Below are 21,731 nucleotides of genomic sequence, written 5' to 3'. Positions count from 1 at the left end.
GCTCAGAGCCCCTGCCAGGGCCTAAAGGGGCTCCAAGAGAGCTGGAGAGGGGCTGGGGACAAGGGATGGAGGGACAGGACAAGGAGGAATGGCTTCCCACTGCCACAGGACATGTTTAGATGGGATATTGGAAGGAATTCTCTGAGGGTGGGGAGACCCTGGCACAGGGTGCCCAGAGCAGCTGTGGCTGCCCAATCCCTGGAAATGTCCAAGGCCACGTTGGACAGGGCTTGGAACCCTCTGAGACCATGGAAGGTGTCCCTGCCCATGGCAAGAGATGATCTTTAAGGTCCATTCCAAGCCAGCCCATTCCTGGATGCTATGATTTCACAATCCACTGTGGTGTGTTGACCTTGGCTGGACACCAGGTGCTCCCAGAGCTGCTCCACCTTTCCAGTTGGACAGTGGAGACAAAATAAGATGGAAAACAGCTCACAGGCTGAGACAAGGCAGTTTACTAAAGCAAAAGCCAAACTCTGCATTCACAAGCAAAGATTAAAAAAAGGTTTATTCTCTCCATCCCATCAGTGAGAGATGCTCAGCCACTTCCTGGGAAGCTGGGCTTCAGCACAGGGAGTGGCTGCTCCGGAAGACAAATAACAAGTGCCCCTGTTCCCTGTTCCTTCCTTTTCTCTTTGCTCTGAGCTGGGGGTCTGGAACATCCCTTTGGTCAGCCTGGGTCAGCTGGTCTGGCTGTGGCTCCTCCTGGGATCTTTCCCACCCCAGTCCCTGGATGTGGGGAATGTTGAGAGTCAGTGCTGAGGCTGTGCCAGCTGTGCCCAAACATGGGTGTGTTACAAACACCTTTCCACCTCCCACTGGGGCACAGCACCGGGACAGCTCCTGTGGGAAATGAACTCCAGCTCAGCACACCCAACACATCCCCTCCCACCCCAAAAATGCACCTGAGCTGGCACAGGAACAGCATCTCCCTCCCCCTGCAGCTCAGCAGAGATGGCAGAGTGGGAAGAGCACATGAGGGACTTCCACAAAGGAAGATGCAACTACAGAAAGCTCCAAGCACCAGACTGAGCAGCCTGACAAAGCAATTCTGCACCTCAATACTGTGGTTCTTCCCCACCAGGTGGATTTTGGCTCTACAAAGACTCCAGTGGGGCTACAAGTTCATACTAGCAAATTGCCATACAGCGACTTATCTCTAAAAGCCCTTCTTGGGCAAAGGCTTTTGGAGGTTTTCTGTTTGGGATTTAGGGATTTATCCCAATTTTTCCTTAAAACAGAGACTGCTTGCACCGATGCAGGCAGAACTGACTCGGGGAACAGATTTAGGGAATGGGAGGCACAATCCCAACGGCCAGTTCAGGTGTCACACACGAAGCATGAGCCATGTGCTACATATTGCACACCTCTCTCCACCTGGAACTGGGGACTTCCAGTTTATTCCCTTGAAATCCCCCAGCCACAGATACCAGCAGGAAGCAATTTTGATGTTGAAATGTTTTTTTTCGAATCACAGTGGTCAAATTAAATTTATTTTTCTTCTTTATTCCAGCCAGCCTTAAAACCACACTGCTGAAATCCACATTGTCATGAAACGAGGGAATGTCACCCAAATCCCCCACCCTCCAAAGGCACGCTGGAAGATGTGTTCCCATCCACGCCTCCACACCAGGAAACATTCGCACCTCTCAATCCCCCAGGTTCCCCGAGCTTCTGTCCAACACGGATCCAAGCCTTGTGTCTGGCTGGGATTTAACTGAGTGGCGTCTCCCGCCCCCTTGTTGGGGGCTCAGCTTTCGGGGAGTTATTCCCAATTTATTCCTCAGGCTGGATGCTCTGTAAGCAGGCGACAGCCGTAAGTGTTTCTTGACAGGCGCTTGGAAGTATAATGCGCCGCAGGTTGTGTTTCCTTCCTCTTAATAGGATGCAAAGCTCTGTTTTCAAAAGGATATGCTAACATTTTAAGCTCTTTTTGTTCGTATAAATGATAATGTAGTCAACACAAGGGCCTCATCTCTCCTTGAAGTGAATATTATTCCTATTCACCTTAACATATAAGCACCAGGCTCAAGAATAAACCTTAGTCAAGCTCCCCCTGAGTGGGCTCATCCAAGGCTTTGCTCCCAGAGAGGAGATGCTGGAGGAGAAGCAAATCTGGCCACTGACAGAAAACTGAAGGATGGATTTGAGGCCTCCTTGAATTGTACAAGCCACTGGAGCTCCTTTGGTGCTGTGCAAAAGGAGATCTCCCAGTCCCAGAAGAAGGATTTCCCAGAGGAAGGATGCAATAAATAATTTGTCTGATATAGAAAGGCCAGGGCATTGTCCAAGAAGTGAGGAGAGCTTTGCTGTGGGCAAACAACAGAGCAGGTGTGGAGTGAGGCCATAAAAGACAAAACCCATCAGTTTTTAGGAGCACAGACCTCTCCAAGTCCCTTCATCATCCTTCCAGTACCTGAAGGAGGAGCTGACAAGAAAGATGAAAAGGCACTATTTACAAGGGCCTGGAATGGCAGGAAAACAGGGAATGGCTTCCCAGTGTCAGAGGGCAGGGTTAGTGGGATATTGGGAAGGAATTGTTCCCTGTCAGGGTGAGCAGGCCCTGGCACAGAGTGCCCAGAGCAGCTGGGGCTGCCCCTGCATCCCTGGAAGTGTCCAAGGGCAGGTTGGATGGGGCTTGGAGCATCCTGAGGCAGTGGAAGGTGTCCCTGCCTATGGAAAAGGTGTGGCACTGGATGAGCTTTAAGGTCCCTTCAACCCGAACCATTCCATGACTCTGACTATGACTATTTAGGCTCCTGGTGCTTTTCCACTCTTAAGGACCAGGATTCCCTCTACATGCCAGCTCCTCTCTGAAAATCCATCCTGTTGTCTCCAAAAGCTGTTCCTGGCACAGCACACGAACAGCACTCACATACAGGGAGGGAGGAGTTGAAACCCTACAGGTTTTTCTGCTTGTGAGGTTTTGGAAGGTGCTGTTCTCCTTGTTTTCAGCGCCTGGGCTGCTCATCACACCTGTCTTACACACAGCCCCTGACAGGTTCACAGACAGCCCTGTCTGCCTGCTCCCAGATCACAAAGGAAGGATCAATTCCAGCCTGTCAATCCCTCCGTTTCATTAGCCACTGATTGGGAGGCATCACATCCTGTCTTCCAAGAGTCAAACCCGTAAACAAGACAACATTGTTAAAAAAAATACAAAAAAAAAAAAACAACAACCCCAAAAACAAACCCAAACCACTAAAAAAACAGCTAATAAAAAGCTCTGCTTGCCAGATGCCAAGGATCGCTATGAGACTGCAGCAGGAATAACAATTTGGGAGATAATTGAGCTATTCCTGTGGGCCATGAAACCACAGCTCTGGTGGGACAGGCAAAAAGAGGTTTCCCAAAGTTATTGGACACCTTGGAAGATTCTTTCCCTTTTAGGAAGAGCAGGAAAAAAGCTGCCATAAGGAGAGAAGGGGAATTGCTCAGAAAAGCATCCCTCTCTCCCTAGATTTTCAATATAACCTCATCATTTCCAAAGCTGGGGAGGTGCTGGCTGGGTTCCTCAGGAAGGACTAAACTCGTCCATGTTTTTTCCTAAAGCACCAACTGTCACGACTGTCAATTCAGCTCCTTTCATGGAGATTAGAATTCATTTGCAAAAGCAAAAAGAAAATGGGAGGAAAAAAAAAAACAAAAAAGGAAAAGGAAAGAAAAGGTATTTAATTGGCAACTGAATTCTTCATGAAACAAAGAGATGGATTCATGCAAAGAAGAATAGAGAGAGCTGTTTTGATATCTGAATTTTAATGACTCCATGGCATCCCTATTTGTTATGTATCTGCTTTCGAAATGTCACGGCTGGCTCTAGTGGTAATTACTGAATTTCAACATTTATAGAAAAGCAGCACATACAGTATGGAGATAATTGCCCAGTTGGAGAGTTATTGAAGGATCCAGGTTCCCCCCGCCCTCCTCCCTCCTTCTGTGACTACAGAATTTTGGTAATTATCACTAGAGCCACTTGTTAAAAAAATCAGAAAGCAGGTAAACAACAAACACCAGTGTAGTTTATTCATTAAAATTCAAAAAACACATCATCATATTGATCTTGAAATTACAAACTGCTGCAGCTTGCAAAAAGCAGGGCCCTCCCGCTACCCCGGCGTTTAGTGCTGCTGTACATCATACATTGAGACACTTTCCTGATAGGAATTGTTATGTAATAAACACTATTGTGGGGCACTTACAGGTAAAATAAATCGATTTATCCAGGTTATAACATCAGCTCCGATCAGACCGTAAATCCCGCGGCTTGGGGTGGATCTGATGCCAGCACAAAGCAGGGAGCACCCACCAGGCTGCAGCTCTCCAAGGAGAAACACACTCCAAAGCACCTGGGGAGTTTGATGTTCGTGTTTCGGCTTAAACTGTGCTCAGCCCCAGTCACCTGTGGCTCCACTGAAGAGTCTCTACCTGCCCACCACGGCTGTGGGCTGGCTGGGATGGCTCTGCTCCCTCTTTCCTGTTTCCCAGCCTGGGCTTTCCTGTGTTCTGGCTTAAACTCCACATGCCATTTGTTGTGGTCTGTCCCAAAATGCTCCTGCACCCATAAAAAAATCACAAAGGAAAGGGCAGCTCAGCTCTCCCTCTGCCCTGCTTTCACCCACACAACTCCTTCTCTTTGTAGAAAGAACTCTCCCCATGTCACAGTCAGAAAAATCCAGACACTCAGCTATAAATCCCCCCTTGATTTCTCTCCTCACTCGAGGGCTGTGTGATGTCCCCCAGCTCCCGTGTGCCCCACTGCAGGAGTCACAGCAGCACCCACGGCAGAGCTGGCTCCACACAGAATCCAGGCTCAGCTTCAAACAGCCCCAGGTTCTGAGTTTCCAGAACATGGGATTTTGTGACGTTCCGATCTTTAATCAAAGTCAGGTACAAAGCAAACTCGCCTGCTTAGAAGTGGAGATGTGTTAGAAGTGGGGGCACGGGTTGGGGAAGGTAAACACACGGGGATATAATTAAAGGAGAAACGACAGTTAACTACAGACAGAGAATCTCCTGGCTTTTACAAAAACACAGAAGGAAAAGACCATTATACAGACACAGGAGATAAGTGGATCCAGCACAGATAAGACTGACAGAGGGAAATTGGAGGCAGAAGAGGATAAGAAGCTGACACCGACACTTACAATATTTACTTTTGCATCTGTGTTCACAAATGAAGAGGATGAGGATTTGCCTAAGTCAGGGATCAGATCCCTGGGGAGAGGAGAAGAGGAATTAGGGAGTGTGCAGATAACACAAGAAATGGTCAATAAGATCTTAGGGGAATTTAAACAAAGCATTAGGGACCAGATGGCAACATGTGTACGAGGGATTTACCAAACAGGGGAAGCAATGACAGGGCAGGACTTCAGCCCCGTGGATTCCCTGAAAACGGCTGAGACAGGGAACAGAGGGTTCCAGCAGCAGGAGGACATTTACACCAGAACCAGCAGCGATGTCTCAAAGACCCCATTACTCTGCCAACTCTCTCCTGGCGATGCTACAGACAGCAGGGTGGATTATCCCAGCTGCCTAAGGCAATATTTTTTTTGACAAAAATGTCACTAATTTCATTGCACTGAGGACTCCTCTTGAACTGTTCTTCCCACCTTTATTTTTACTATCCAAGGCTTAGACTGTCCAGGAGAGAATTAAAATTTCAGTGTTTTCTGAGGGCTTACAACTAAATCTTAGATAAAAAAATCAGGGCTGAGCTGGCTTTCTCAAACCACCACTCAGTGAGACAGTTAATTGTAATTAAATCCATCTTTATTTAAGACGAAATATAAGATTTGCTTAACTTAAGCCTCCCTCCAGAACCAACACATGTGACCACCACAAAGCTGGAGGGGTGACTCCTTCAGTCCTGGGGATGTGCAGAGGGAATCAGCTGCCCATCGACTGGAAGAAGAGTATTTATATGGAAGCTCATTTTTAAGGGGAAAGAAAGGCTCTAAAATGCCCAGGTTCATTAAGAACAGCCAAGATGATCTGATGAGAAGCAGATCAATCCTTATTAACTTGCTAGGAGCCTTGTAAGAGATTATTCTGTGGGTGGACACGGGAGCTGTGATTGGCACCTCTCTCTGGCCAGGGAGTCACAGACGGTGTCCAGCCCGTGGGGCTTACGCTGGTGGGAACCACTGGAGGCCCTGGGAACCACTGGGAAAGTCTGGGGAGAGAAAGGAGATCCACAAGGACGCCCCACAGTGTCAGGGGCTGCCCTGAGATCCTGCATGAGGCTCCCTGGGGAGGTGAGGAGCAGTTTTACAGCTTACTCTGCCCACAGCCTGCAGGGCAATTTAATGAATTTATCGTCTGGACACACACTTGTAGTGGAACCCCCAGCTTTGCCCATTTTATTGCACTTCCAGCTCTCTGCCTAAGCCACAACTCAGCTCTATGACTCCCTGGAAGGTCTGAGCACCCTTCTCCTACTAAAGCTTCTTCTCCTGGAGCCAAGGAAACAGGAATCTGGCCAAAAACACAGATGGAAAGGCTGAGTTGGAAATATTACACACACCAGGCAGCACATCCTGCTGGACATCCTTCACCCTCAGCTTGTACCCACCAGTCCAGACTGAGCAAGCCATGATGTCATGGAAATATTCCCCATTGTCATTCCAGAGGGAACCAGGCTGGGCTGGTAATAATCAAATAACACTCCAGGAAATGAATATCCCTCCGCCATCATTAGGGATGAGTGCTATGGAGATGAAGCAGTGGAACGGGATAATGAGGTGTGCAGTGGAGGAGGCTGAGAGCCTGCCAGACAGGGAGGATGCCACTTCCTATCATTTTTCATCGGTAAAATTGATAGCTTGTGCCACTAGCCTCTCCCCCAGTTCCACTTTCAATCCAATTAAGGAATCACGACTGATCTAGTTGAGGAACCAAAACATCACAGTGTTCAGCTGGGGCGGAGCAACTTCACCTCCCAACTCCCACAGCTGCTGGACAAGAAGCTCCCACCCCACCTGATGTCCTGTTTCTTCCACACAACAAGAATGTTTCTCATGTCCCTGGAATGTTTCCTTGTTCTTGAGCAGGTGAGAAGATGAGCTCACATCTTTCCCCCTCTGTGTCCACCTCTGCAGAACGAGGTCTACATCCCACAGGGAGGACGATGCTCCACCACAACCCTGCTAAAATCCCAGGCAGTGTCTGGAGCTGGCTTTGCTGTGGGTGGTGACACGCTGCCAGTGACGGGTGCCAGATGGGATAAAGCAAACTTGGGATCTCATGCATGGAACTCATTAAGTTGACTTTGTAAGGAACACCCCGATAACAGCCCTCGGAGAGGCGCTGCAAACCCAGATCTCAGGAGGCAGCAGAGACTCCCTCTCTCACACCTGACTAAGCCCCCTAATCACAGGCAAAACTTCAATCAGCGCTTACAACAATCCCACAACACAAATCCATCCGACGCTCCATTAATGCTCACAGTATGACTTGTTATCCACAAAGGAAACACTGCTGGGTGATAATGAAGGCGTTCGATTGGGATTTCGAGATGAGCAACAAGAAGTGCCTGGTTACCAGAGCGTGACACTCCAAGCTGGGATAAATAAGCTCTTGATTGCTGTGCTCAGCCCAAGTCACCTGTGGCTCCACTGAAGAGCCTCTACCTGCCCACCACTGCTGTGGACTGGCTGGGATGACCACAAAGCCATGGCTCTGCTCCCTCTTTCCTGTTTCCTAGCCCAGGCTTTCCTGGCACAGGACTCCCATGTTTGTATCACCACCAACGCCATGAAACTCAGCGAGGTCACGGGAATAGCAAGGCAGAAGTGGCTCATTGTGAGTGGAGCATTATCTCTGTTAATTGAAGCTGGGTAAGAGCTGTACAGGCCAATTTTTACTCATCATCCTCTCAAGAGGACCAGCTTACCTCTGTGGGCTCTGAGCCAGCATTAATGTGGGGGTTTTTATGCCCTGCTTAGGATTCTTCATTAAAGTGCCCTGGCATTTCTGCCAGCACAGGGTCATGATGGTGCTGCACAGCCTTGTTGTCTGCACCAGAGCAGCACGAGCTCTGCAACAAAGGAGAGGAAAATCTCAGAAATACACTGTTTTTCCTGGCATGAGGCTCAGAGAAGGGCTGGCATCACTGAGGACTTGCTCTCTTCACTGCTGGCTGCAGCTGCCCTGTGAAAGGCAGCCCTGCCCTGCACCACTGAGCACCAGTGTCTCGTCTCACCTGCCTGGCTTGGGATGTAAAAAACCCTTCCTGAGCCTAGGCTGCAGATGACTAATAATTCTCCTGGCAGCTGGAGTCCTGACTGGAAGCCTTATTTTATTGCTTTCCTGCTACTTTTTTGCTCAGAAGGCAAGGAAAACGTCAAAGAAGGCTAAAACCCCTCCTATTTTCATATTCGTTGGCACAGAAAGCAGTGAACTTTCATCTTCCCTCAGCATTGATTTAGGGCAGCTTTGCTGGGACAATTCAGAACACAGTAATAATGATGATGATAAAGATATAAATATATTATAGTCTCACATACATGCATATGACCATCAGCAGCAGGGAAGAATTTGGGCTGAGTGGAAGCAGAACAGAGCAGAACTTCTCCAGGCAATGCTCTGCCACCCACAGGTTTGTCTTCCTTTCTCTCCCAGATGAAAAACTCGAGGGGCACATTTGGAGCCAGTTCCCACTCACTGCCTATAAAAAGGGCTGTGACTTCCCCAAATGTCTAACCCTAACCAGCTCCCTTCTCTTGGTGTGTGTGGCAGCAGGAACCTGACCCTGATGGGTTTGGAAGGAACCACAGTTTGGTTTGGGTACTGAGGGTGAGTGAGGGCAGTTGTTGAAAGGGAGGAGCAGTCTGGGACAGACAATAATTACCTCAGGCTTCAGGGCTCCTTAAAGCAGTTTTTGGCAATTAAGAGTTAGGGCAGCACCTATCTGGAGGCTGGGGACCATTTCTTCCTTAAAAATGGTGGACCCAGGCAGTGACAGGAATGCAGTGACAGGAATTGTTCTTGCTGGCAGCTGTGGGCACTGCCCCACACACTGACAGAGTGAAGCAGCTCTCCCAGGGATTCCCCTTCCCCCTACAGCACACTTCCCATGGCACAAAATGTTCCCCCCACTCCCAAATACTGCAAAAAGCAGGATATTGGTGAGCCAACAGGTAAGTGTGGCTATGCACAGCAAAATATTACACCTGTGTGGCCCCACACACCTTGTCAAATCTCCTATAACCAGCTCTAAAAAGCTCTGAGTTGGTCAGGAAGGACCAGCTGAGCAGCTGATGGGGGCTCTACCCCATGTACCTGTAGGTGCTTTACTCACCCTTCCCTTCTTTTTATTTTTAATATCATCACTGCTCTAAAAATAAAATCAACTTGACACTGATGAAAGCTGAAAAACCCCACCAGACCAGTTTCTCCATGTGCCTGACTCCAGGGCCCCTTGATCAAATTGTTTTCCTTCTCCCTGCTGATCCCCACGATCTCCTCAGCTCTGCCCAGGGGGGACAGGGCTGGAAATGGAAGCCCAGGTTTCCCTTTGGCATCGAGCTGTCAGAGGCAGCTCCGTGAGCATCTTCAGTTTTGCGCCTGCTCCTCGGGAGTGAAGCATGGCTTTGGAAATGGAAATGAAAGATTTCTTTCCCATTCTCTTTTCTCTGCCAAGGCTGTAACAAGCTGAAGATGGGAAGTGCCAGGAGTGGATGAAAATAGAAGGAAAATAGCTGATAGTATTTCAGCTAGACCAGCCCTAGGATGAGGGGGGGAGCATCTCCTAAGGGACTGCTGACCCTCACAGTAAAGTGAGGTTTTTTCCTGAAAACAAGAAGGTTATTTCTGCCACAGGGAACAGTCCTGCCTCAATTAGCAAATTTTTCAGCCCAGATGGAGCAGGGTGATTATCTACCATAACTATCACTGTTGCCTTCACCTTCAAAAAACCCTGCCTGGCTCCACAGCCCTTCCCTCTCTGCCCAAAGCACGTCCCAGCTTTTGGGCTTCACCAGCTCCTTCTCCTTTCAAGGCTGATCAACCTTGGCTTGTAAACAAGGTGAGGGGCTGCAACACTTGTTCCTTTATGAGCTTCACTCCTGCAGCATCTTTAGGAGGTTGGTGGGGGAGAGAGGGGAGAAATAACACATTCTGCTGCCACTGGAAACCAAATTATTCCCCAGCCAACATGAAAAACCCACTCATGAACTGACCACGGATTGCTCATTGCTCCCACTTGGGATGTTTCACCAAATGAATCCTGTCACCAGCCTTTGCAGGCAGTTGCCAAGTCCCAGGAGCAGCTGCAAATCTTCATTAATAAAATTTCAGGATGTGCTTTGTTTGGGCTGGAGACTGCCACTTCCCATTCTGCCACCCTGCAAGTGTGAGGTGGCACCGGCACTAAAAGTTGTGTGCAAAAAAAGGTGAATTTTAAATGAAACCAGATGTTGGGAAATATCCAGCATGTGCTCCAGGAAACAGCGTTAACATTTCCCAGTGATGGGCCTTGGAACCTGGGTGCTGGAAGGGATGTGTTCACAGCTAATGGGGTACTGCCATGGGTGGTGGGACAATGGGGTCACAGCTGCTGCAGGTGGGGTGGCTGTGAGGGGTGAGTCTGAGAGATGCCACAGGCAGCACCTGGATCTCCTCAAGCCTGGAGCTCCACGGTCCCAGAGCATCAGACTGTCCTGCAAATTCCCAAAGTTTGCTATTCCCTTCATGCAGATGCAAAACAATGACTAGAGGATAAACAAGGCTTATCCCAAACAACTCAGAGGGAGATAGGAAAAAGCTAAACCAGCACAGAACATTCTCCCTGTGCCATTCCCAAAGCTGGGTGTGAGGGGCAGGTGAGGTGGAACCAGGCTGCTGCTCTCGGCCTGAGCCTCCTGCCGAGGTGTCTTTGTGCTTCTAGGAACACACATTCCTGGTACTCAAAGGGCAGGAGAGAGTCAAAGCAACACTTCCAGACAACCAGGAGGGTTCACAGAATATCCTGAGTTGGAAAGACCCACCAGGATCATCTGGCCCAGCCCCTGACCCTGCCCAGACACCCCCAAATCCCACCCTGGCCATCCCTGGAGCTCTGGCAGCCTCGGGGCCGTGCCCATTCCCTGGGGAGCCTGGGCAGTGCCAGCACCTCTGGGGGAAGAACCTTTCCCTAAATCCAGCCTGAGCCTGCCCTGGCCCAGCTCATTCCATTCTCTGGGGTGCTGTTGCTGGTCACAGGGAGCAGAGATGGGAGCTGTCCCTCAGGAGGAGCTGCAGCTCCTGGTGATGTCTGACTTCAGTCTCCTCCAGCTGAACAAGCCAAGTTTCATCAGCTGTTCCTCGTGTAGCCCCTTGAGATTCTTCACCATCATGGGCTTGACTTGGCTTCACTTCAGCAGCAGCAGAGGACAGGGGGTAAAACCCTGGCACTGCTGCCCCTGGGTGCTGGGCCTGGCTCTCTCCTGAGTCCCAGAATTTGGGTGAAGGTTCCAGTCTGGGAACACTTTGCAAGTCATGCCCAGTCTCCCCATGGGAAGCTTTGCTGTTCACTGCAGTGGTGTCCCCGTGCTGGGGCTCAGTTCCTTCGAGACATCGCTCTCCCCTGCCAGGTCAGCTCGGTTCCCTCGGGACACTCAGGGTTCCCTCAGAGCACTCGGGGTTCCCTCGGGACATTTGGGGTTCCCTCAGGACACTCGGGGTTCCCTCAGAGCACTTGGGGTTCCCTCAGGACACTCGGGGTTCCCTCAGAGCACTCGGGGTCTCTCGGGACATTTGTGGTTCCCTCAGGACACTCGGGGTTCCCTCAGAGCACTCGGGGTTCCCTCGGGGCACTTGGGGTTCCCTCAGGGCACTCAGGGTTCCCTCAGGACACTCGGGGTTCCCTCAGGACACTCTGGGTTCCCTCAGGGCCCTCTCTCGGGGTTCCCTCAGGACACTCGGGGTTCCCTGCTCTCCACGGCCGCTGCCTTTTCTCCTGGCCCTGCTCAGAGCAGCGGGACCCTCGCTGTCAGTGACGGTGCTCTGGAGCGGAGCCGGCCGCGGCCTCCTCCGGCAGCACCCACAGCTCTTGCTCAGGGCTGAATCAAGCCCAGAGGATTCCATTTAAAGTCACAAACACTGCCTTTAAATCAAGGTAATGCTGGTTCGTGCAGCCAGGAGCTCTCTCCTCGCCGGTTTCCCTGATAACGGGATCATTCAAGGCTCCCGGATGCTTTGTTCTCACCAAAGAGGAGCTATCGGTCACCCTGCCCTGTGGAGCTTCACCCCTCCCTTCCCCACCTGCTTTGAAGGATGAGTCAGAGCAGAGCTGTAAAAGCACAGCAGAAGAGGAACAGACAGTGGGGACAGCTGGATCCAGCCCTACAATCCCATCCCGAGCTGTGGCCTCCCCACAGCTCCTTCCCCTCTCACCGCCTGCCAACCTCAAGCAGCTTCTGCTCTTCCTGCTTGCAGTCAAAAAGCTTGGAAATTGAGGAACAGAGGAAAAATATTTGCTTGTTATCCAACCAATTAGTTGGTGGTAAAGACAGCAAACAGAAGCGAAGTCTCCGAAGCACCACATTTTTCTTTTAAGTGCTGTAAGCAGCTAATGACTCTGCAGAGCTCTGGGAAAACAGACTGGGAGCTCCAGCGTTTTTGAAAATGTGAAAATAATCTGGAGCTCGCTGTGTTGTTTAGGTCTGAAAAGAAAAGGTTTGGGAAGGACATCCCAAAAGCTTTCCTCCTTTCTTTCCTTCACAGGCCTTGGTAATATCCAGCAGTCTCTGCAGGTGCCACATGCATCTTTTCACCTGTTAAATAAGGAACCATTGATGTTCCCTGAGGGACAGGATCATCAATGTCCCCAAGGATAAGGAAAGGGTCCTCCTGCTCCCCAGGCTCCGCCTTGGGGAGGAAGGTAAATGAAAATACACATCAAACTCACCAAACTCCTGATACCACCACTGTCAGAAGGGTTGAAAAATACCATGAGCACGCTGCAGCACCTAATTCCCAGGAGAAAATTTGCTGTGGGTTCATTATTGGTTATTCAGTGTGGGAAAACACTTCCTAAGCAGATCCAGATTTGATACCACAAACCCCCACACTTTTCCCTGAGGTTCTGACCAAAATGCACACCCAGCACAAACACTCCTGTAATCCTGATGGCTTTGAATCATGGGTGTCACACAGAAATCAAATTATTTATTTTACTATCCCCACATCCCTCCCAAGCTGCTTCTGTCCCAAAATTGCCTCTTACATTTTCTGTATACAGATAGTAATAACTAAAATAACCATGTGGATGGATATCACAAACCTGGAAGGTAATAAGAGGCAATGACTCCAGTGACTGAAATGAAGGAGAAAGACAGTTAATGAAATAGAGATGCCTTCCAACAGCTTTTAAATCAATTCACAAAGGCAATTTAAACAGCCCATCCTGTCATGATGTTTAAAATATGTCAATTCTGCTACTTTTTCCCCATTTCCCTTTTTGGCTGAGTTTCTTCCAGTTTTCCCTTTTGGTTTAAAAAAAAAAAAGGGGGGGGGAATATAGAAAAATTCACCTTCTTGGCTACACAGCTTGAGCTTGCAGAAAGACAAAAATCTACTTGAACACAAGTGAAGTAACTCCAATGACAGAGTGCCCTGGTTAGAAAATTCCTAATAAATCACCAAAACCAATTGCTGCTCCAATGCCACATTTGACAAATTGAAAATAAATTGCATCAATTGCATGGGAGCAAGGAGAGCCCAGTTCAATATTTTCTCCCTAATACATCTACAGGTGGTGTTGGGGGGGACATTTCTATTATTTATTTATTTTCCACACCGATCGATGCTGTGTTCTTTTCCAATACACCCTGCTCAGTGCTGGTCAGTAAATATTCATCTCTTCCTCTAAATAATGTGTGTTCAGGAATAGCCAAACACTGCATCTTCCCCTTCTGCACAGGACAGGCATCAAGGTGGTCAAACTCACACAATTTTGAGCTATTTTAGTGAAAATATTTGAAATCTGAAGTTTTTGCTCAGACAGTCTTCACACATCCCACTCCTAAACACAAACTCCCTCATCTCAGTTCCCTCCAAAATCATGGGGAGGGCCAACATCTCGAACACAAGTTTTTGAGGAGTGCTTTTCTTCACCTGTATGCTTTATGTATGTTTTATGTAATAAAAACTAAAATTACTATAAGCAGAAATAAACTAAAAGAGCAGAGATTTAAATATTGGGAAGGAATTCCTCCCTGTCAGGTTGGAGAGGCCCTGGCACAGGGTGCCCAGAGCAGCTGTGGCTGCCCCAGGATCCCTGGAAGTGTCCAAGGCCATGCTGGACAAGGTTTGGAGCAGCCTGGGACAGTGGAAGGTGTCCCTACCATGGCAGGGGGTGGCACTGGATGGGCTTTAGGGACCCTTCCCACCCAAACCATTCCAGGATTCCATGATTCCCACCAGCCTAACACCACATATAAAATTCTGCTCCAATTCTACAGCTCCAACAGGTCCCAACAAAGTCAGAATTTGGAGTCTGCCCATTCCATCATAAAATTCTCACTTCAAAGCATAGCCTATGCAGGAATTCCAGGCGAGGCCAGGAGAAAAAAGGACAAAATGGGGATTGAGGCTATATAAAAACACCTCTGATCCTCCTGTGAAACCTCTCTACACACAGGGATGCAGCAATTGGAAGATTGTGATCAGATAACACCATCTCTGACTAAATTAAGCATTGCCAGGTTAAGTCCACTAAAGCCATCCCTGCTTCATCCCAGGATCTCCAGCCCACACAAGAGGCAGAGCTCCTCTCATCAGGAGCTGTTTAATACCAGCATTTCTCCTTAGGTCTTATTTTGCTTCCCATTGCTCTGAGACAGGGTTTTTTCCTGGATCACCACAACCAGCTCAGCTCCTTCGGTGAGATCTGTCCCCGCAGCGAGGCCATGACCTGCTGGCAATCCAAATACGCTGTGACTATACAATTAAACCTCTGTAATTAAATTATCTTATAAAGCAAGTGCAGCAGAGCCACCTCCTCCTCCCTGCATGACCCAGCAGGACCATGGAAATAAGGCTGGGCCTGCTCTGGTTTACCTGGCAGCCTTGAGGCTGTGAGGATGACATGACACAGGGGACAGTGCCACCACAAGCTGCTCCCTGGGGGGATTTCCCCAGCAGTTTCTACCTGCTCTATCCACCTGCATACTCAAGGCTGTTCCCAATGCCAGAAAGTTTTTTTCCCCAAGGTGGAAGAGCTTTTCCAAGATTAAAATAAGGCATTTTCATGATCCACCAAAAACACCTGTCCCTGTCCTGAAGCGCTCAGGCTCTGGAGATACTCATTAGTGATTTTTGCAGCAGGCAAACCCAGGGAAAATGTATTTTCCCCATTAAACTCAGTCTTGGAAACGATGAAAAAATGTTGGCTCTGATTTCAGCTAGGAAAAAGCAAAAGCACCAACCAGCCCTGCTGTCCCTGTCCCTCCTCGTCCATCCCTGCAGAGCAAACAAACAAAGCCTGTGAGCCCAGGAGGACATCTGGCCCTGGGAATTCCAGCCCAAACAGTTGCAGCCTGGCACAGACACAGGCAAGGGAAAGCAGAGTCTCGTGGGAGGTGTCACAGAGCCTTAATTACAGGTTGTGGGTAACACAGCCCTACACAGCAGGATCTGCCCCAAATTCACGTCTTTGAGAGATCTCCTACAGCCTTCACAGACACAAATCCTATAGTTCATGTATTCAGCTGCAAACATCTCATTCCTGACTGGAATTGCTCCTGTTAGGAACAATTTCTAACAGTGCTGAGAGCTGCCATGCTGCCAAGTCAGTGCCTGTTGCCCAGCTGCCAAATCTGGAGCCCAAAAATCCCTGCTGCACCTCAGCCCTTGTGCTGCCATCCCATGGCACAGGGGCTGGAGATCTGGGAGGAATCCCAGCCTGTTTTCCCCAGCCTAGCACATTGTGTGGTTGCTAATTTGTGCAATTATTAACTGGAAGCAAGTAGAAAATGGGATATTTGGGGGCTGTTTGGGCCATTTGTTGCTCTGTCCTAAGGAAGGCAACAAGCGGCCGTATCACCCCGAGGGGTTCAGGGATTTATTAGGATCAAGTGGCTGCACTGTTGACTCCAAGGAGATCCATCACAGGAAGAGCAGATCCCACATTGCCAGAGGATGGTGTGGAACAGGGATATCTGCTCTCTCCATCACCCCCCAGGCACTGCTGAGACAATGCCCTGCTAGAAAGTCTAACCCCATCCCAGGGAAACAAAAAGGAACTTCGAAAATTGACACAAACCCAAATTGAGTCTCTGGAGAGAGGACTGAGGGGAAAAGAAAAAAAAAAAAAATATCCAGCAAAGGGCTTTGGCATTACTACGGTTCACAGTCCAAGAAAAGGGGGCTTTGCCATGGCCCTGCTCTAAAGCTGTGCCTCTTGCATTAAAGGAAGCATAATTCAGAGTCGCCAAATCCCAGGCAACAAGCCCAGGCAATTGTGTTTGTGTCTCTACTCAGGGTAAGAAATTAGTTATCTGCCTAAAACAAGCAGGCAGTTTCCAATGCTGTATTTGTGCAATTTGCATGCCTCAATAATGTTTTATGTATTACGCTACTTATAAGCTAAAATGTACATGCACGCTCCTGCAAATTTAGGTAAATTATGAATAAATTAAATCTTATCTAAATAAACAAGTGTCTTTTTGAACAGAAATGCGAGCTGTCATGAATATTTAAGTGGACAAGGATAAATCCTCTTCATACAGTGTTACTTCAAAGAGGATTTTAGAGCTTCCTGATTTTTAGTTAGGGGAAAGTAAAGAAATGAAAAGAGGAGGGGAAGGAAACCTCAGGCCCAGCTATTCTCCAGAGAAATCACTATTGAAGAATCTGGCCCTGTGGGGAGAGGCAGCAAAAGCTCTTTTTTTGGAAGCCTGTGAGGGGTTTTGTTGTTATTTTCAAGCAAAGGAAGACTTGGAGGTCGGGTTTGCAGGGAGGAAACTCGAGCAGAGCCAAGGCGTGGAGCCCATGGAAATCCAGCACTGGGAAAGGAGAAAAGGGAGACTTAGAGGACACAGTCAGCATCGTGCACTGCTGACATATCTCCGCATCCAGCTCATTCTGGGGCTGGAAAACGCGATCCTGAAGTTTTCACTCTGCTGCAGCACCTTATGAGAACTTTGGGCAGGCGGTGCAACCTCCGGGTTCACTGTTCTCAACTGCACAGGGGAGATAAACATGCAAATAAGACAGCAAAGATGAGGCAGGAGATCCTGAGTCTTATCTGCCTGCCGGAGCCGATCCCTCCTAATTGCAGCTCCAGCGCTCCTCGCCCGGGCCTCACCCACGGCTCCAAGGGGCAACGTGAGTCTTAATTAACTGAGTCTGTGAAGAGCTCCGAGATCCTCAGATAAAAGGTGTTATGGAAGGGCAGAGTGTTATCAGCTGGAAATAAACCCTGGATAATCTTCTCTCATCCAGAACTAGATGTCTCTTAATAATAACCCTGCGGCGCGGCGGCAGTCCCGATTAAAGCCCATCTGGTGCTCCAGCAGGAGCCGTGCGGGAATTGGGAGGGCTGGAGGTGCTGGCAGCAACTTCCCTCTGGAAACCTCCACTGGCACATCCGTATTCCCTCACTGCCTGTAACCTGGAAGTGCTCGGTCCTGCTGATGATCCAGGAATTCCCCACAAGTACAAAAGACGCGGAAGGGCGCGCAGAGGAGGTTCAGCTGGGAGGAGAACCACCAGTGGCACAGGGAAGCTGGAGAATGTTGTTTTACACATTGTCAGGGAGAAATGCTCCAGGTTTTTACCTGGTGAATTGGAGAAAGTGTAGACATTTTTATTCAGAGGAGGAAAAAGAGGAAAAGGAGGAATAAAGGACCTGGTTAGGTGGATTCTGCTGTAGGACATGGAGGTTTTCCTGTATTCAGGGTGGGTCTAAAGCAATGTTTGCCCTCAGGCCATGGGAAATACTCTGAGGGATTTCAGCCCTGCTCCTGCCTAAAACATGGCACTGCCTCTCCACAGGATGAGGAGCAGGGAACTCCTCGTGGAGCCAAAGATGGCACAACCAACCCAGATGCTGATGCCAAGGACCAGGACAAGGGCTCCTTCCCCCAATGCCAAGGTTGGGACACGTCAGTGGAATTCCCTGGGTTCTTCCCCACCAGCTCCACTGACCCTGAGGGAGTTTGGCCCTGATCTGCTGCTCCATCTCAGTGAAGACCTTTCCCTTCACACCTGGGGGCCTGGCAGCCGAATCCTCTCCCTGATGGCAAATCCACCTCCCCATGAGCAGGGACCCTCCTGGCATGAGAGCCTTGGCACTTATTTGTCTATGACATTCCCACCTGCCCGTCACCAGGACAGCTTAAGGAACAAGTCAGTAGGGCAAACCAAAAATGCCCCTAATGAGGCTCTTCAGAGCCCACCGGGCTGGATTTGTTAAGTGAGCAGTACTGTTATAATTTCAAGGCGTAATTCATAATGGCTGTGTTTGTTATTAGAAGATAATGGCAGTGTCACTGGAACATGCAAAGCCACTAAGGCCATTTCAGGCAGAGAAGCAGCAGCAGGAGACACTTAATGAGCTGCAAAGATGTTGCTGGGAGCACACCCCGGCTCTGAGAGGGGCCTCCTGCAGCCAACCATCACATCAAATCACTGTGGACACATCACTCATCCTTCCAAAACCACGGCTCCAAACCCTGCTCTGTCCTTTCCTGGCACTCCCTCACCCCCTCTACATTTCCCCCATTAGGTCACTTGGCCCTGGCTTGGATCTTGCTGTGAGAGGGACCAGAGGCTGATGCAGTCTGGGGAAACCAACCTCATGTGACCAAGGTGTCCCCAGCCGGCAGTGGAGGGGCACAAGAAAGCACTTCCCAAAGGAATTGCTGCCCTCCCTCCCCATACAGATGGTCCTACGCAGATTTTCTCATCTTTCAGGTTTTGAATGGAGGAAAAGAGGAGAGGAAAGAAAAGATCTTTAAGGTGTCTGTTGGTTTGTCAGATCTTAACCTTTAAATCAAAGGCAAATTTTTTGAGTCATACAAGAGTAAAAAGACTTATGAAATCAGTGCAATTTTTTTTTTTTAATCAGTGTGTTCTGCATTTTTCCAAGTCAGACAGATCAGTTTTGGTCTGAGACCAAAATCTCGGATAACAAAAGCAGAGGTCGCTGCCTCATCCCAGCATCCCGGGGAAGTTGTTGAGTTTTGCCCTTCTTGGAGGATCTGCAAGACTCATTTACAAAGGCACTTGGTGGCCTCCCACCTGCGCTGTTGCAATTCCACGCTAATGAGTCAGTCCCAGCGCTCCTGCAGCCCCTGGGGAAACAATCTCATCCTTGTTCCAGCTCAGCTCTTTATGAAAGCATAATTACAGTTCTAGCTGAGGATTTTAGCCCAGGATACTCATCTTCAGTGCCATTTGCTGCTGCTCCCAGGAGAAGATCCCAGCACGTGCCTGGTAACAGCAGCTCAGAGCCAGCACTGCAAATCCCTGCCCTTGGTGGCCAAGGGGCTCCCGAGCCACCCTTGGAGAGACTCCCAGCAGTGGGATTTGAGCTTGGCCAGGCAGCACAGGGCCATCCTCCAGAGAAAACAAACTGTTGTGCTGACAGGAGATACAACAACACCTCTGACATTCCCTGAAAACTCCTGATCAGCCAGGCAAGGCTTCACATTCCCATTAACTCCCTGCAACCTCATGGAGGAGGGACCAGGACTGGCAGCGTTGGGTTTGCTCAGCCCCTGCTCCCTTCAGAGAGGTTGAGGGCTCCCACATCCACCTCTCCATGCAGTCCAGGTAATTCCATCCCTAAGCCCCAGGGAAGAGCAGTGTGCCAGTAAAAATGCTGACACAGCTGTAGTAAGAGACCAGCACGTGCCATGTTCGCTCTGGAAAGGTGTTCCATAGCTCCTCTTACCCACTTTTGTCCCCCATGACATTTAATCCATCAAGCTAAGTTGGAAGCAAGCTTGGGGGGGGACAGACAAAAAAAACCCCAACCCAAACCCTCTAAGATGTGTCCCATTTAGCATCCTCACAGCTTCCAACAACAACAAATTTATAGCGGAGAGAGGGCAGGCAAGGGAAGATGAATGAAATTGCCTAAGAGAGGGAAATGAGCAAACCCAAAAAAGAAATGCCTTTATTTAAAAATATATAGTTGAGAAGTCTAATCACAGAGCATTCAGCTGTGAGGTCTATCCATTATCAAGAGACTGACAACACACACCAGTAGCCAGTCAGGGAACGTTACTTAATAAATCAAAGCTGACAAGCGCTCCCAAACTGATATAAAAATGCTCTTTAATGTCTGTGACCTGCATAAGTTTTATTCATTTTACTTTCTAAAATAATAGATGAATAGCAATCGAAAACAATCTATTCTGCTCAAGTAGGCATCATACATCTTTATTTTTCAAGTGGTTATGGGAAAGAAAGAGAAGTCCCTGGGTGTGGAGGCACAGGGCAGGGCTGTGTGTGCCACAGGCACCTTTGAGGTAAATTACCCTTCCAGCTGTTTCTCTGTCCCCCTGCCTTGTTTCTCCCTTCCTGAGCAGTCAGCAGCCAATTGATGTGAATGTTTTTGACACATTGGAGGGGCTGAAGGATGCTCAGCTCCACAGATTCCACAGCTGGGCTGAGACAGGCCCCACATGCCAAGTGCACTCCTGACGCCTGCCCGTGCCCTCCTCTCTGCACAAAGCTCCTTGGAAATCTCCAAGCTTAGCATTCCGAGTGCTCATCCATCCTGCAGCTCCCCTGCAGCCCCTGATTCCACAGTGTTCCTGTGAGCCTGCCTCCCTGAGCTTTTATATCCTACATTCCAGTGTGAACAAGGCTTTTAGGAGGCCAGGAGCATCCATGAGAGCCCCGGTGACCATCACGCCTCCAAAAGGCAGAAGCTGTCAAGGGAAGACGCCGTGAGAGCCAGAAATGTTGCTTCCAAAAATTAGCTATGGCTGCTTTGGAATCAGCCCAGACTCCCTGATAATTCAGACCATCAGCTTCCCTGCAGGGTGATTGTTTAAAAAGCAAAATAAAACAAAAGGAAGCAGTTTCTCCACTGCTCTCAGTTTCCATCAAATGATGATCTTTCAGGAAAAAGAAGATTGAAATTGCTGTGTGTGTGTGTCGTCTCCCTCACCCCACCTCTCAGCTTTCAGGAGAAATAAGGTTTGATCTTTTCAAATGGAAATTAAGCAATTTGCAAAATATGTATTTTGGCATTTCGGCAACTTGGCTTTCAAAACAAACTGGGGGTTTATTGATTCTGTGAACCACCACCAGAGTTATCTGCAGACCATAATTTTCAGCTTTAATGAGAAGAGCAGCTTTTCATTTGGAATAATAAGTGCCCTGCTCTTGTGTTTTGGCCCATGCCCTCCTCTCCCATCAGTGCCTGGCAGCCAGGGACCTGGTGGAGCTCAGGCAGGGATGGATGCTCCCGACATCCCAATCCAAAAACCCAGCGTGAGGCAGAAGGGAACCTTCCCTCAATTTTAATCAGCCTTAATTCACACTGTGGCTACAAAGTGGTTGGGAGGACTGGTCAGGCATAAATCACAATCCTTCCCTGCAAGTTTAATCAACTTCCAACTGAACCAAGCACCTTTCTGGTGATGAAAAGGACCATAAAACCATGGAGAGCGATATCCTGCGTGTTATTGCTTCCATGGCCTTAGGTCTGGGAGCAGCAGTGCCATAACCCTGACGGGAGCATCTTCCATCATCTCAGCACCGATAAATATTCATCACTCCCTTCTCTTACA

At 49.0% G+C, this 21,731-nt stretch overlaps 1 protein-coding gene and 1 long non-coding RNA gene across 4 annotated transcripts in view; one reads left to right on the top strand and one right to left on the bottom strand.

Moving 5' to 3' along the window:
* Positions 1-21,731, bottom strand: part of KIRREL3 (kirre like nephrin family adhesion molecule 3) — a 351,687-nt gene that overhangs the window by 245,654 nt on the left and 84,302 nt on the right. The gene's annotated exons all lie outside the window — the stretch shown is intronic.
* On the top strand, positions 7,596-11,189 carry LOC147649461 (uncharacterized). The gene is made up of 2 exons (XR_015278884.1): positions 7,596-7,835; positions 7,944-11,189. It is a non-coding gene; the product is annotated as an uncharacterized LOC147649461 (long non-coding RNA).

Source organism: Cyanistes caeruleus, chromosome 23, assembly GCF_971803275.1.
Source record: "Cyanistes caeruleus chromosome 23, bCyaCae1.hap1.1, whole genome shotgun sequence".
NCBI lineage: Eukaryota > Metazoa > Chordata > Aves > Passeriformes > Paridae > Cyanistes > Cyanistes caeruleus.
The sequence above is the reverse complement of the archived record's forward strand: the minus strand, read 5'-3'. Positions and strand labels throughout refer to the sequence as shown.